Here is a 14,491-nt window from a genome sequence, read left to right on the forward strand (position 1 = left end):
CCCAACCAAATACTGCAGAAGCAGAAAGATTAGGCGATTAGTATTCTAGTGTAGAAAGGAATTATTAGGCTTTGCTGCAATAATTCTGGTGCACCAAACACCCTGCAATCCTTAATGCAAACCTGTTTGTACAGCACAGCAGTTCTGGTGGGCTCCTCACAGACCAGCGAGTCTCAAGCCAGGATTAGTTCCATAGTAACAGAGGAACCACACATGCTGCAAAACAAAGCCTCACAGAGGAATTTCCAGCTGCACTTTTCTTTATTTCCCTTTCTTTGCCTTTCTTCGCCTTTCTTCGCCTTTCTTCAACACAGGAATGCTTTCCCCTAGCTTACAGTGCATGATCTACGCACTCTTCAATCTACCTCTATCTCTTGGTTTAAGAAACTAGTTTGCTGAATTCTCCTAAAAGAATTGGGAAGATGGCAAGATTGCTACATGTTTTGCAGTGGCATATTCCAGAACATTGCCCTGCAAGTCGTATCTGAAAATATGTTTAACTGTAACTCATTCACTCCTAGGAAATTAAATTTTTCTTCTGTCAGGGAATCACTAAAATTTCTTATGTTCACATTAATTGTATCTACTAACTTTAATTTTCCAGATGCAGGATGAGAAGATCAGCTGCTTGGGAATTCTGTATCTGTAAAGATGCAAGTCAAAAACCAAAAAAGTCTAAAAAACCCCTTTTAAGCAAATATACAATATCAAGACTAAAATATAGATACAAATAAAGTAATAAATCAAAACAAAGAAAAGAAGGGAAAGAAATTTAATCTGTACATCATATCTCAGCTGATTCTGAGTGTTTTATCTATTTGACTAGAGAAATATCCAACTGAAATCTTTTAAGAATTTTAATTATGAAAAACCTTTTTTGTTATTAAACTTAAGTTCTTCTACTTGTTCAGAAATGACAAATATACCACATTCCTACCTCAGGTTTACATATCTTTAAATGCTAACATTATAGCAAGAAAAGGAAAAAGGACAATTAGAAAATGGTCTCACTCCTCCTAATGTATTCCTGGGTTTCATCTTTTTCACTTGCATCAATAAAAAACAAGTTCCTTTTTACAAGAAGACATTCTAACATCATTGTACTGTTACTTTTTGGAAGATTAAAGTTCTTTTTATTGCTAAAGGAATTCAAAGAATTTAGCCATATGCAGTCTTTTCAATCCAGGTTATTTCTTCAAATAGAGTTCAAGCAGATATTAACATATTCCAGTTTTATATGCTTATTGAAAGTGAAATTATTTTTTGAGCTTTTTAGGCTTTCACTATAATCAGGTTTGATTTACGCAGAAAAATGCTGCATTTTGAAAAAACAATGAAAAGCATCTCAATTATTCAAGTGAGATGTGGTTAGGGGTTTATCCCTATATTTTTTCAATTTTTTGTTTTAAATGTGGCTGCTAAACTTCTTCAAGTTTCGTCTTTAGTTTTTGTTTTCCTGTCAAATACTCATCAAGACAACAATCTTGATTATCTAAGACAATGATCAGTGGCAAAACCCAGAAAGCAATTATTTACAAGTAGCTGTCAAGTCCAGTTTTGGTTAGGCAAAAATTTAATTCAATTGACAAAATGAAGATGCTTTCTATTTTTAGGTTTCCTGTTACCAATGTTAACATAAAGCCTCTGAGATTGGGTCAGTTGGTTAGAGCATGGTCCTAATAACACAAAGGTTTTGGGTTCAATCCCCATATGGACTATTCACTTAAGAATTGGGCCTGATGATCCTTTGGGTCCCTTTGAACTCAAAATATTCTGTGACCTGTGATTTAATACGAGGCTGTTTTGCAGTCTTGAATAGTAAGCATGACATTTACTTGAAGCTGAAACTCCAAACCATAAAAAAAAAATGTAGTTGAGTTATACTTACAGATAAACATTCTCATTCAGGGTGCCTGAAATCCCACTAGACTGTATAGCACCCCTAGTAATCTACTTGTAATACAGAACTATAGCCCAAGAATGCATACCTAAAAAAGAAAAAATAACATACAGACAAACTCACATATAAAGCAAATATTCATTTCCAATTTAATGTCAAAGTGTCTAAGCCTTCTTTTCCTTTGCCTCTACGTTGAGGTATGTTCTTCCAATAATTTGTGAAATTATTTGCTACAACTCATGTATTTGAGGTTTTCCCATGCTGATGTGAAACACAGCAGCTATCACAACAACGACCCAACTGTCCACATGCCTTGTGGATGTGCAGAGTATTCAATTTACACCGCACATTCGCAGCTTCCAGCTGTATAACAATTTGCATCTTTGGGCTCTCTGGCAATGTATAACATGCAGATAATTTCACTTCCAAAGGGCACTTGGAGAAAACACATTTAAAAGGCCAAGCAGTCACTTAATTATGAGAACAGCTCAGAAGTTCTTCCAGTGCATTGAACCCAGCTGCCTAAGGAGCCCATCAAGAGCCAGATGTCAGAAAATATCTTTCAAGAACTTGCCATTTGCATCCTGTGATTGCCATGCAAGAGGGAAAAAAGGTGGACAAACCATCTCATGGGATAGGATAACTGGCAATCCCTGCAGAGTTATATCCTGATCAAAAGATTTACAAGACTGCTTGAAATAAGAGATGAAAATTAATGGATAAGTAATCATGGACAGCAGATTTGCATCTAAACCTAAACAGATATTAGCAAATAAAATACATGTTTGTTTTGTTGCTTTTTTTTTTTTTAATTTTGCCAATTAGTTACATATTTTTGCAATAATGTAAACCTAACTTGCTTATTACCACAGCTAAGTTTTGGGACATTATGAATACCTGGAATGGTAAATGTGGTGGGAGTGATTTCGCTTTTCTTTGCATTAGTTTTGTGTTTTAATGTTAAAAATTAACAGGGTTTTTTTCTTTCACTAGAGCCTGGGGACCTGTATTGTGAACAAGATCGGTATTGGGTTTAGAAGCAGGTAATAAATAAGTAGTGAAATGGACAGATTAACAACATATTTTGAAAGTTCTAGACAACTTTTTTCCTCAACCATCAGAAATACCACCTATAAACGTGTAGATATATTTAAAAAGAGACTTCTTAAGCTATACTGTCTTCAGCTTTTGCATACTTTATAAGAATTTGACAAAACCTAATAAAAGTATGTATTCCTTCTAAGGAATTGCAACTGAATTCTACAGTTCATAGATCCAAAATAAGCAGTTTGTGTAACCTTACTTTAAGTTCATTAACAACAGAAGAATGTCGCCTTGGGGAATTTGTCTTGTTACACGTTCCTAGAGATATACACAGAGCTCAGACGAAGAGACAGTCCATAACCCATGCTCTGTCCTTGAACCAGCATTTCCATCAATATTTTACTACTCATTTCTAAAACAATCAGATAACTTTCCCTTTGAATTGGGACTTCAAAGCACTCAAAGTTTTGGATCTAAAAAAGTTTTCTGATTACACACTTAATCTAATAAAAAGTAGTGTACAAGACTATTTTAAAAGTATTTTCCTACAAAGGATGACAATTTCTTTGGAATCTTTCTTGTTCCAAGCAATCCTGGGATCATCATTAAATACTGGCAGCTTAAAGATTATCTCTGTGTATTTACCAAATCTTACTCCAGCTCTGACAAGATAAGATAAAAGAATAGTGTTACTTGCCAGGGTCAAGAGTTATAGCAGTCTAAAATGCAGAGCACTTTTCTCGATAACAGAATTTTTTTAGAATAGGATTTTGAGGGAGTTTTTTGTTTGTTTGTTTGCTGTAGATTTGGCTTTTTGGATCAGTTTTGTTTTTGGTTTGTTTGGTTTTTCTTTCTAAAGTAGGATAAGAAGTCATAAAACAACAGAAGTAAATGGAAAAGAACAGCATTTTCTAAAGCGATAGCTGAAGTAGTCCAGTAGCTATATAAAGGAATACTATAAAATGCATGGGAGGGAAAAAAAACAAACCACCACTCTCTAATTTTTGTACAAGAGTCAATGCAAATCATAAGTTACTTCTACATGCATTGTGATTGATGTAATTTGATTTCAGAGCCAACATTTTCTTTGTACAACTCTGCTTTTTCTTCCCTCTGGTTATGATTTTTAGCACACCTGATCAACTGAGTTTCTCCCATGAGGAGATTTTTTTTTTTGCTCATGGCAAACTGATGACCAACCCTGTTGCTGCCTGGCCCACTGTTGTAAGGAAACGTAGCAACAACACTCCTTTTTCCCTCACAAAATTAAGTAGGCTATAATACTCGAAGAACACTTTAAAGAGAAAAAGCCAGCAGCTCTTGGCCTGAACCTGACTAAAACAAATTTCAGGCCACATTTGAAAAGGAGAAACTAGATTATAATGTATAAAAATACCTGCAATAATGAAGTCTATGTGTTCTTTCACACTTCTTTCAGTCTTTGACTTACTTTCCCTTCCACTTCTGTAAACAAAATGTCAATCTTCTAACATATTTTTCTTGATCTGCAGCATTATCGTTTTTGTGGGTGCTGCTCCTTCAGCCTCTAAATAATTTATTTTTCATTTTCATGTCCTTCCTCTCTGTCTTTCCTGTTGCTGAGATGTTCTCTGTTCACCATCCTTCTTCTTGCTAGATCTCAGTTCTATAAGCTATTTCTCTCAGCAATTTCTTGATAGCCCTTTTGATGACCTTTTTTCACCAACAAGAAGCATCTGAACTGCTGCATCAGTGCCACAGCAGTCTGGAAGTCAAAAATGTTTAAAAGGTGTGTTAGAAATTCTTATGTCACAGACTATTTTATTATTTATACTTTTAACTTTTGTATTTGAATGGGACTTTTCACAGGGATTTTGAAAGAAAGCAGATTTTGAAAGGTGGAAGCAGAGGGACATAAACATCATGAAAGTGCTGGAGACGGTTTGCAAACAGCAATCTCAAAACAAGGAAAACCTAAACCTGTACATTGCTTTTATCTCCAGACAGTTTTCACTGCCAGGTGTCCTCAGAAGGCCAAGAAGTGGCTTGTAACTCAGTCAGATCATGAAGATCCACCACCATTGCTCCCATCAGAACAAGAGCAGAGCTAAGCCTTCCTTTGCCTTCAAGTAGGGAGTAGAAAGGACACTGAGGATTTAGACATATTTCAAAAAGTTGCCCTAACAGTGCCATGGAGAGAGAGATGAGCTAATCCATTACCTCTGTTCTAATTTACTTTTTCAGTATATATGCTAGTTATTTACTTCTGCATATGTCCCTTATAAAATATGATAAGGAGGACATAAACCAGGTGATGAGGCACACTGTAAATTGTGAACTACGACTGTGAAAGCCTGTAGAGAAAAACCCTGGGAATCAGTGTTGATATAAGCATAGGAAAGAGAAAAGAAAGCCCCAAAATTAATAAATTTAGTCAAGGATATTTACAGATTACTAATGTTTTATAACACTTGAATAGAGAACTCGATATGCTATTTGCTTTCACAGACCTGTCATAAAAACAATGAAGAAAGAAAAATAAAACAACCTTCCTTGGAAAATTAATAATTAAGGTAAGAAGATATAATCTAAGTTATAGGGAATACATCTGCTCTCTCAGATGATAATATGGTAAATCTTGACAAGATGTTTAAATTTGCACGAGTTCTCATATATTCACAGAAAAATTGAGATATAGGAATTAGTATACCTTGCCAAGGAAAGGCTCGTGAATAAAAGCAAAACAGCAAAGTGGATCAGAAAGAACTACTAGGTGTCACTAAAATGCCTGAGGAGACTTATTCTAAAGGAAGTCATAAAAATCAGATGAGTTGGTCTGAGAGAAGAATTTGCTGAAGAATCAGAAAACATGAGAAAGCTGTGAACAAGCCAGTCACCTAGCTGACCTTTTTTTTTGTTTGAGAGTCTTCTCACATTTCTTTTCCTGTTCCAGTCCATGTCATCCATTGCACGCAATTAAATCTCTTACAAGAAATCAAAACAACTCTTCCCAACCACATCTAGTGTAAGCAGCAAGGCAAAACCGTGCAAAAATGCTTGTTCACATCTATCTCCAATACTAATTTCAGGAAAAAATTGACATCCAAACATTGATATTTCTAACTAATTTTAAATTAACACACTTCAAAAATACAAGAAATATGTGTGAGAATTTTGGTTTTTTACAAAAGCAAGTCCACTTCTGCTAAAAATGGACTGATTTTTTTGCGTCTAAAGACAATTAAGGCACTTAACAAAAAGATACTAGTAACAAGTTACTAGTATCAACTGAAAATTGATATACTGTTATTGATCACTTCATAGTATCAGTTGATACTATTGCCATGATTGATTTTATACAAATTAATTGATTTTTAATTCCTTGCATCAGATTTTCAATCCATTTCAACTATTGCAGAAAAAAAAAAAAATTTATTACCCCCGTGCCTGCCTCATATTAAATCTCTCTTTGTTCCACAGCACTGTGCATATCAAAGAGCATGTTAGAAAAATATTGTCTTCACTTTCTACAGATCTTGTAGAGCTGAAATGCCTGCTCAGTTACAGACACTTACAGAGTGCACCACTTGGTCTCTTCTTCCAGTTCTCCAGCATGGAGAACACTACTACAGGCAGCAGCTTCTCCATTTTTCACAGAGTATCAGTACCAGTGGAAATTTGCAGGAAAAAGGCATGACTGCAACTTGCTTTCTGAAGTGGGATCAACAGGCAAATACACACAACAGGTCATGGCAAACTACTGAAATGAACCTGAGAAATACATGGGCAAGCACTGACAAGAGCTTGCCTTCACACCCAGCCTGTACTCCCTGGCAGCAGCCATGAAGTGTTTTTCTCTCTTACATTTCATACAGCCCTCTCAGAGCTCCCTGTTTGATGTCAACTTTTGCTAAGCATCTGACTCCGCAAAATGTGAGATGCTCATTTCTGGGCTAGAAATGCCTTAGGCTACTATGTTTAACCTCCTGCTTTCAATTCCATGTGTTTCACTTTTCTCCTACATGCTGACTGTACTGTTCTGATGTACACAATGATAAAGGTGGTAGAAACTCTTTTTAACATAGGTTGAAAAATGTGAACAGAAACAAACAAGAGTTTGCTTCCTCTTGGTGCAGAATGGTATTTATGGGTACCCTGTAGGGAACAGATCAGTTACTAATGACTATGAAAATACAGCCTTGAGATACTGAACTTAGAAAGATCTCTGTTTAACAATGGATTTTTTTTCTGCTTACAAAAGAAAGTGCTAATTGGTGGTACATAAGGTATTAACATTTTTTATGAGCACTACAAAGCTTCAAAGGGTTTAATTGATTTTAACTTTTGCTGGTACTGTTCCATGTCTGAAAACAGTTTTCTGTCAGTTTTGGTTAACAGCAGCTTTAGTATTAAATGTCTGCAGCAGAGTTACTCACAATGTGAAGGGTATGTTACAGTGGGGAAACGGTACATTTTTATATGAGGAGAAATGTGTTCAGAGCATTTAACCACTTTTTAACTTCACACACTCAATTCCAGACCTAATTGCAAAATGCTTCTGAACAATACTTTAAAAATTATAACTTATATCACTTTTGTCAAATGGAGGTTATAACCAGCAAGCAATCTCTCTGGATGCCTACAGAAAAATTTGAACTATGATCTATGATATAAAACATTAGGCCATCTCTTGGTAATTTCCTTTCCTCCTTTTTCTGCCTCTCACAAGAAAAGAAGATGAATCACTTTTCCAATCTGTTTCAGCACATAGCTGCGCCACCAGCTTTGTGGTAACACAGGGATGGGTGACAGGCAAAAAATACCAGACTTCAGCATAGCTGAATACCTGTATTGTGAAACCCAAGACTGCTTTGAAGGTGTCGGTGCTGCTGAGACCACAGAGCATCCTTGCCTTTACATGATGTTACTGGAGACAAATTAATTATTTCGAGTTCTTAAAGTTCACCATCTACCTCTTCAGGAACTGAGACTACACAATTAGGAAATAAAGCAGAATCTGCTCGCTCAGAACATCTGCCCCGTTTTTACTGCAGAAACAACTTTACTAGTGGCACAGTTATTAACTATTGTTAATAACACACATTGACACTGCAGAATCATCAAATCCTCATAAGATGGATCTAGGAAATAGATAACAATTGCCTAATTATTTTTTGTGATTAAATACAGAAGAGAATCCAATTAAGAGTCACAGGTTGAGCTAGAAGCAACATCACTTGGAAGAGAACTCAGCGTTCATAAGGTACAGATATATTTCACCAGGATTATTAAACACCTGACCTTATGTGGGCTTCACCAGGAAAATTTCCACAAGTATAATGGACAACTTTATAAATGGGAAAATAATTTATGAATGATGATTTCTAGACCAGTCTAATGTAAACCAACTCCTCCTTTCAAACCAGAAGGAAAAAGTCAATTTTCCCTTTTACACCAACAAACAATACCAACTCTATGCTACATGGCAAAAGACTTTTTGAACCAAATTGTGAAGCACTGCATTTGATGCAATGCCATTTTGAAATTTAGAAAGACATTATGTGAGGGCCATCGTGAAAATTTATTCCGAAAATTTATGTGGAATATTTCTCAAATAACTAGTGAATCTGTTTTTTCATGTCTTCAGCCAAACACTTTAACACTCAAACAACCTTTAGTGGTCACTTAAAGTCAGTCTTGGGCCCAGTGACTTGTAACAGCTGATTCAAACATTGAATGCCATATGCATGCACAAAGAAAAGAAATAGCCATTTTGAGAAGAGTTTCAAAAGCTTTTCTTTGAGTTTCATTCACATGGAGGATGAGTAGGCTTGACAGGGAAAAGGCGACAAAAGCTCACCTACTCTGTTTGAAACTAATCTAACAGAATAATCTTATCTGAAAATAATATGCTATGAACACCGATAATTACGTTAAATTGTTGTGTTAAAAGATAAATTGTTGTGTCTTGTTATTGCCAGAAGATTGGATTGCAGGCATCATTTGCATGTGAAAAACATTGCAAGAATGTTAGGAATCACATTAAAAAGTACATTAAAATCTTTACATCACTTTAAATTCCACTGCCACTGTCTTTGCCTCTCATCATTTTAAAAAGATGGGAAGGTGACAAAGTTACTACAGTAGTCACACCATAGTATAATCTTCTTCCCCAATCACCAGCAGAAATCTCCCAAGACTTGCCTTAATGGCTGGTTGGGAAATTTCTAGTCAGAGAATCACAGAATCATTTAGGTTGGAAAAGACGTCTAAGATCACTGAGTCCAACCTTTGACCCACTGCCATCTTGTCAACCACACCATGGCACGGAGTGCCACATCCAGTCGTTCCTAGAACACCTCCAGGATAGTGACTCCAACTTCCTGGGCAGTCTGTTTCAATGTTTAACAACCCCTTCCATGATGAAATTCTTTATGATGTCTAGCCTGAACCTTCCCTGGCACAGCTTGAGGCTGTGTTGTTGCATCCTGTCGCTGATTGCCTGGAAGAGAGGACCAACCCCCACCTGGCTCCACCCTCTTTACAGGCAGTTGTTGAGAGTGGTAAGGTCACCCTGAGACTCCTTTTCTCCAGGCTAAACAACTCCAGCTCCCTCAATATATGCACTAAAGTCCATATTTGACTTGAAACTAGCATAACTATTACATCAGCCAGAATAAATCAGAGCAAGTCAGAAGCTTGGTTTTAGAGCTGAATTGGTTCTTGGCTGCTTCTGAGCATGGATGGAAAAGTGGATGTGCATGGAAAGTACTTATGTACCTCCCCTCAGTGTTCCAACAACTCTTCTACATGCCTCTGAAATAAGTTTTTAAAAACATCAACTACATGGCTTGGGTAATATTTTTGCAAGCAATGTAGTTTTTAAAGCAATCTGAATTTATCAAATTGTACTAGATACAAGTACTTACTAATGCAGTATTATCTTCAGAATAGCAAATTTGTTAGCATACATTACCTAAGACAGAGAATGCATCCTAAATACCTATTTTTAATAATTTGTAACACTTACAAGAAAATTTCAGTTCAGTAAATTCCTCTTGTTCTACTGAAGTATTTTTAAATGAAAATCTAACTAAAATTGAGTATTTCACTATTATTTTTTGCATTCAATGACCATCCTAACCCCTTCTTGCTCAGGCTGTGAAATGTAATATATATTATGGACATAACCCACACATAAATGTATATTTAATAGCGATGTGTTGGTTAGAAGAATGTCAGATCATAGAAATATTTCGCAATAAGAAATCTATTTATTCTCATTTCCAATTTCTGATGCATTTTAAAAAAAAAAGGGCATACATGAAAATATAATATGTTTACCATTAACTTTACTGCCTTCTTTAAGGTTTTGCAAAATAAAACATATTAATTTGCACATTCAGTAAATTAGCATGGATAATTAAAACAATCTGCTACATTCCTCAAATCCAGAAGTCATTATTAACAGCTACTTTGCACTTGAACTAAATTAAAATTTGGGAATTCAGAGTTGCTGGCAACTTCTGTGTTGGCAAGAATACACAAGCTGGAAGTGGATTGAAAACAAGACAAAACAAAAAAGGCACTGAGAATTGCTTAGGTATTAAACAGAGAACAACATTTAGTCACATGGCTACATCCTGGCAAAATCATTTGAGCCTTTTGCTGGAGCAAGACACACATTTCTGACAAACACAATCTACTCCATTAAACATTTCTGTGTCAGCCATGCTTAGCAAAAAATCTTTGACTGCAGCTACATTAGTGAAATTTAAGTTGTGCCATGTATCATTTCAATTAGATAAAGATTTGGTGAATAGCTAAGCCTTTTATTTTATTGTCTTCGCAATCTTGACTGGATATTTGCTCGCTGCACCAACAGTGGATAATAGGATAGAAATTCTCTGTAAGGAAAAAACAAAAAATCAAATCAATCTGAATAGTCCATTTTCAGTTTGCTGGCAGAAGGGTGTGGGGAGAGAGGGCTCTGAGAAAGAGGTGACAGAAAATAATTCCTTAAAACTAGACAGAGGGTGGAATTCTCATACTTAATAGAACCTGAAGGCTCAGTTTGAAAACACCTCATTATTTAGACATTTCTCTGTGGGTAAAGAATTTACCAACTCTATCCTTCACACTTATCTCTGACTTTCCATGTAGTGATGGTTATATTTCAAGCTCTTACTGCTGCTCTTATATTTCTTCATGGGTCATTGTACTTCAAGGGTACGTATCTCTGACAATGTCCAAATTCCTATTAGTGATGAGACCACTCTAAAATATGAAAAATTTCTCAGCAGTAATCTCAGCAAAGTCAGCAAAAGAGAATTATGCAAAAATCATTGCTATTCAAAAGGGTCCCTAGGACCAATTTTCCTGGGAAAATCCTGAAGCTGTAAAAACAAGTAAGACTCAAAAGCATCATTCTCCACCTTGATGTTGTTTTGCCATTTACATCCTTTCCCAGACTCTGAAAGAAGGCACCTGATCAATTACCCCTGGGCTGTCACAAGTCCCTCTGTGTCTTCCCAGTGCTCTGGTTTGGTTGCACAACAGGGAAATCAGACAAGATTAGAAGAGCTGAGTTTGGGGAACAGCTACAAAACTCAATTATATATTTGAAAACACTTGAGATACACAGACAATAGTATGTGAGATTACCCTTTTGATAGGATATACACTGTGCTCTCAGCACATCTCTGGACTGAAGTATTTCTTTGAAATGTCGGCTCCTTCTACCTTTTTGAACTTTAGATGAACCAAAGCAGAGAATTCATATATTTCATATCTCTTCTTAAAAGTACACACATAGGATGTAAGATACCACAAAAGTTGCAGTATAAATCAGTTGTCATCATCTGTCATCTTTAATATTGGCATTTTTTCTCCAAAACGAATAAACTTCTTGAGAATGACAGGTGATTTTCCCTTATGGTATGACTTGCACAGACTTTTTCCCTTCCTCTTTTTTCCCCAGTTTCACTCACTTTAGTTTTATTGCTATTGGCTAGAAAGTGCACTCTAATAAAACTTAGCCAACCTGTGTGTCATGTTCAGTCCAACTTTTAGCAAAACCAGTAGGAGCCCCTGCAGTGAGCCAGTGGGGTAAAGAGGGTGCTGGGTAAGAAACAGCAAATGAGGAGCCCCAAGATGCCAGACCAGTCCCCATCTCCGCTGCTGCCACACCAGAGCAAATGAATCACGCAGTGACTTGGTACAGTTCACTTTTTGATCTCTTTACATCAGTAACACCTCATTGTCACACCCACTACTGGCTACACTGAATTAGCATGAAAGGGCCTGCAGTATATACTGTATACTTAACACCTAACAGCTAGATGTGACATATACTCTTACATATTAAAAAAAATCTTCACTCAGAAGGCAAAAAAATTGAATGTAAATTCGTATCAACTTCAGGGAAGTCAGTAAGTTTATATCATCACAAGGGTTTAAAGGGAAGGGTCTGGAGTCCTGCCTGGGATTTTTTTGAGACTGAAATTTGCTCTGGCTAATGTCAGACCAATGTAAATTCTGAGGAAGCCCACTGAAAATACATATATATGAATCTAACACAAACTGGAACCTACTTCAGGATCTTCTCACACTGCATATAGAGACACAAATGAAAATACTAACAGGTTTGCGACATAAATTAAGTGGGTTTTGGAAATACCATCATTTATCATGTCATATCTAAATGTCACCTTTAGTTCATATAAATGTCACCTAATTAGTTCATATAAACGCTTTTTCTGAAATTACATCAGCCTTAAAATTTCAGAAAGGTCAGAACTGATAAGGAGAAGTACATATATTCTCTCTGCCCCTGCTTAGAGTTATTCTGCAAAATTGACAGAGAATTTTGTCTTTGGTAACTAATGTAAATAAGACAACCCTGAGACAATGTTTAACACAGATGTGTGTTCCAGACAGTCCTCAGTGGAAAGATACACATTATTCCAACTAAATTTTTGAAAAGTAAAAAGCACTGAGTTTATACTCCATATTCACTCTCCTACTTACTCAGTAACCTTCTCATTAAAAGAGAGAAAAAATAAAAAGGTTGCCACAGCTTCTACATGGATCCTTCCTTTAAGTATTTTGCCTTCTTTCTTTCTTAAATGCATAGCATTTTTTTCCAAATAAATCCAAATCATAGTCCAATCATAGGAACAAGTGATTTGCTGAATTTTATCTGCCTTGTCAAGTCCTTTTATTTACATTTAGTATGTTTAAACACTGCAGGATTTACCTTTTTGCATTTTAAATCTGGAGCCTGAAAATAAGCCCAGTGTGGAGTTGTATCCCAATAATGCATCCTTACGAAATGCTGATAAACAGGCCACAAAACATGCCAATGAATATTTCTGATCCTACATATAATATATCAAAACTTCACTAAGATGTTTTACAGTCTGTAATCCTGCATATATCAAAACTTACCTAAGAGGGGTTTTTGTTTCCAAGTCCATATAGATGCTTCAAGACCGATTACAATTTTTATTTATCTTACAATAAGGCTTGAAACAATTGCTCCCATAATTGGTTTTCAGATTAAATAAATCTAAAACTTCAAGCTAATGACAATGAATAAAGAGAAAAAAAGATCATGTAAGATTTCAAATTGTCTCACAATTTTTTGTTGGTTTCCAGAAAACACTACATTGAAATCCCAGAAAGACAGACTGAGACAAATTTTACAAATTTTTATAGTTTCAGAATATTTCCAAAGTGAAAGGTTTCATAATGTGACATTCTTAACATGTAATTAATTAATCAATCAAAAAAATTACATAATAGCCCTTTTACTTTTCATATCAAAATCAATTCTGAATTCATTCATGGAATATTAAATGGGTTAGAGACAGAAAAAAATCTAATTTTCCTTTCTGCTACATTGGCATAAAGGAAAATATTGTGGAGCATTATTAAAAAAACCCCTCACAAAGCAAAAGAAAGTAAGCCTAGATTAATACTAATGCTTGGTGGGTTCAGATTTTTCTCTTGTCTGTTTTGGTTTTTTAATCTTTATTTCATATGCTGATAACCACCTAGAAACACTGCAAATGTGCTGCATATGACATTGGGCTTATTTCAAGCCAAAATTAAAGAATGCAGATGCAAGTGTTTTCTGCTTCATCACTCAGTGGAAAGATTCAAAGTCACAAGTGAAACATTTTGAGAAAGAGGTTACAGTGAATTAAAACACGCGAAATATACAGAATCTACAAAGTAGTTACAATTTTGTCTTCTAAACTGCACTTTTCTTGCAGTTTAGTTTCACCACATATGTCTACTTTGCATGCAAGAAGATGGCTTTGCAACATCAAGAAAAATGCAGATGAGGAGATTTGCTCCAGAGGTGCACTACTGAACTAAAACTCTCAGTAGTCCAACAGCCATTGGTCACAGTTCGTTTCTGTACACCACCTTACTCCTACAATTATTCTTCTGTACAAAAACGTAAATAAGATATCTGTATGTATAGTCACATTAGACAGTTACTATAATAGACTGTGTGACATTTAATATTTGCTTTTAACTCTCCTGAAGTGCAGTCAA

General features: G+C 35.7%; 1 protein-coding gene and 1 long non-coding RNA gene across 2 annotated transcripts in view; one reads left to right on the forward strand and one right to left on the reverse strand.

Annotated features, from left to right (window-relative positions):
- Positions 1-10,745, forward strand: part of LOC108447174 — a 14,848-nt gene extending 4,103 nt beyond the window's left edge. The window contains exon 4 of the long non-coding RNA XR_001862584.1: positions 2,894-10,745. This is a non-coding gene — a long non-coding RNA (uncharacterized LOC108447174). The remainder of the gene's footprint in view (positions 1-2,893) is intronic.
- CHRM3 (cholinergic receptor muscarinic 3) overlaps positions 1-14,491 on the reverse strand; it is a 251,517-nt gene that overhangs the window by 134,629 nt on the left and 102,397 nt on the right. The gene's annotated exons all lie outside the window — the stretch shown is intronic.

Source organism: Corvus brachyrhynchos, unplaced genomic scaffold (genome assembly GCF_000691975.1).
Source record: "Corvus brachyrhynchos isolate BGI_N302 unplaced genomic scaffold, ASM69197v1 scaffold595, whole genome shotgun sequence".
NCBI lineage: Eukaryota > Metazoa > Chordata > Aves > Passeriformes > Corvidae > Corvus > Corvus brachyrhynchos.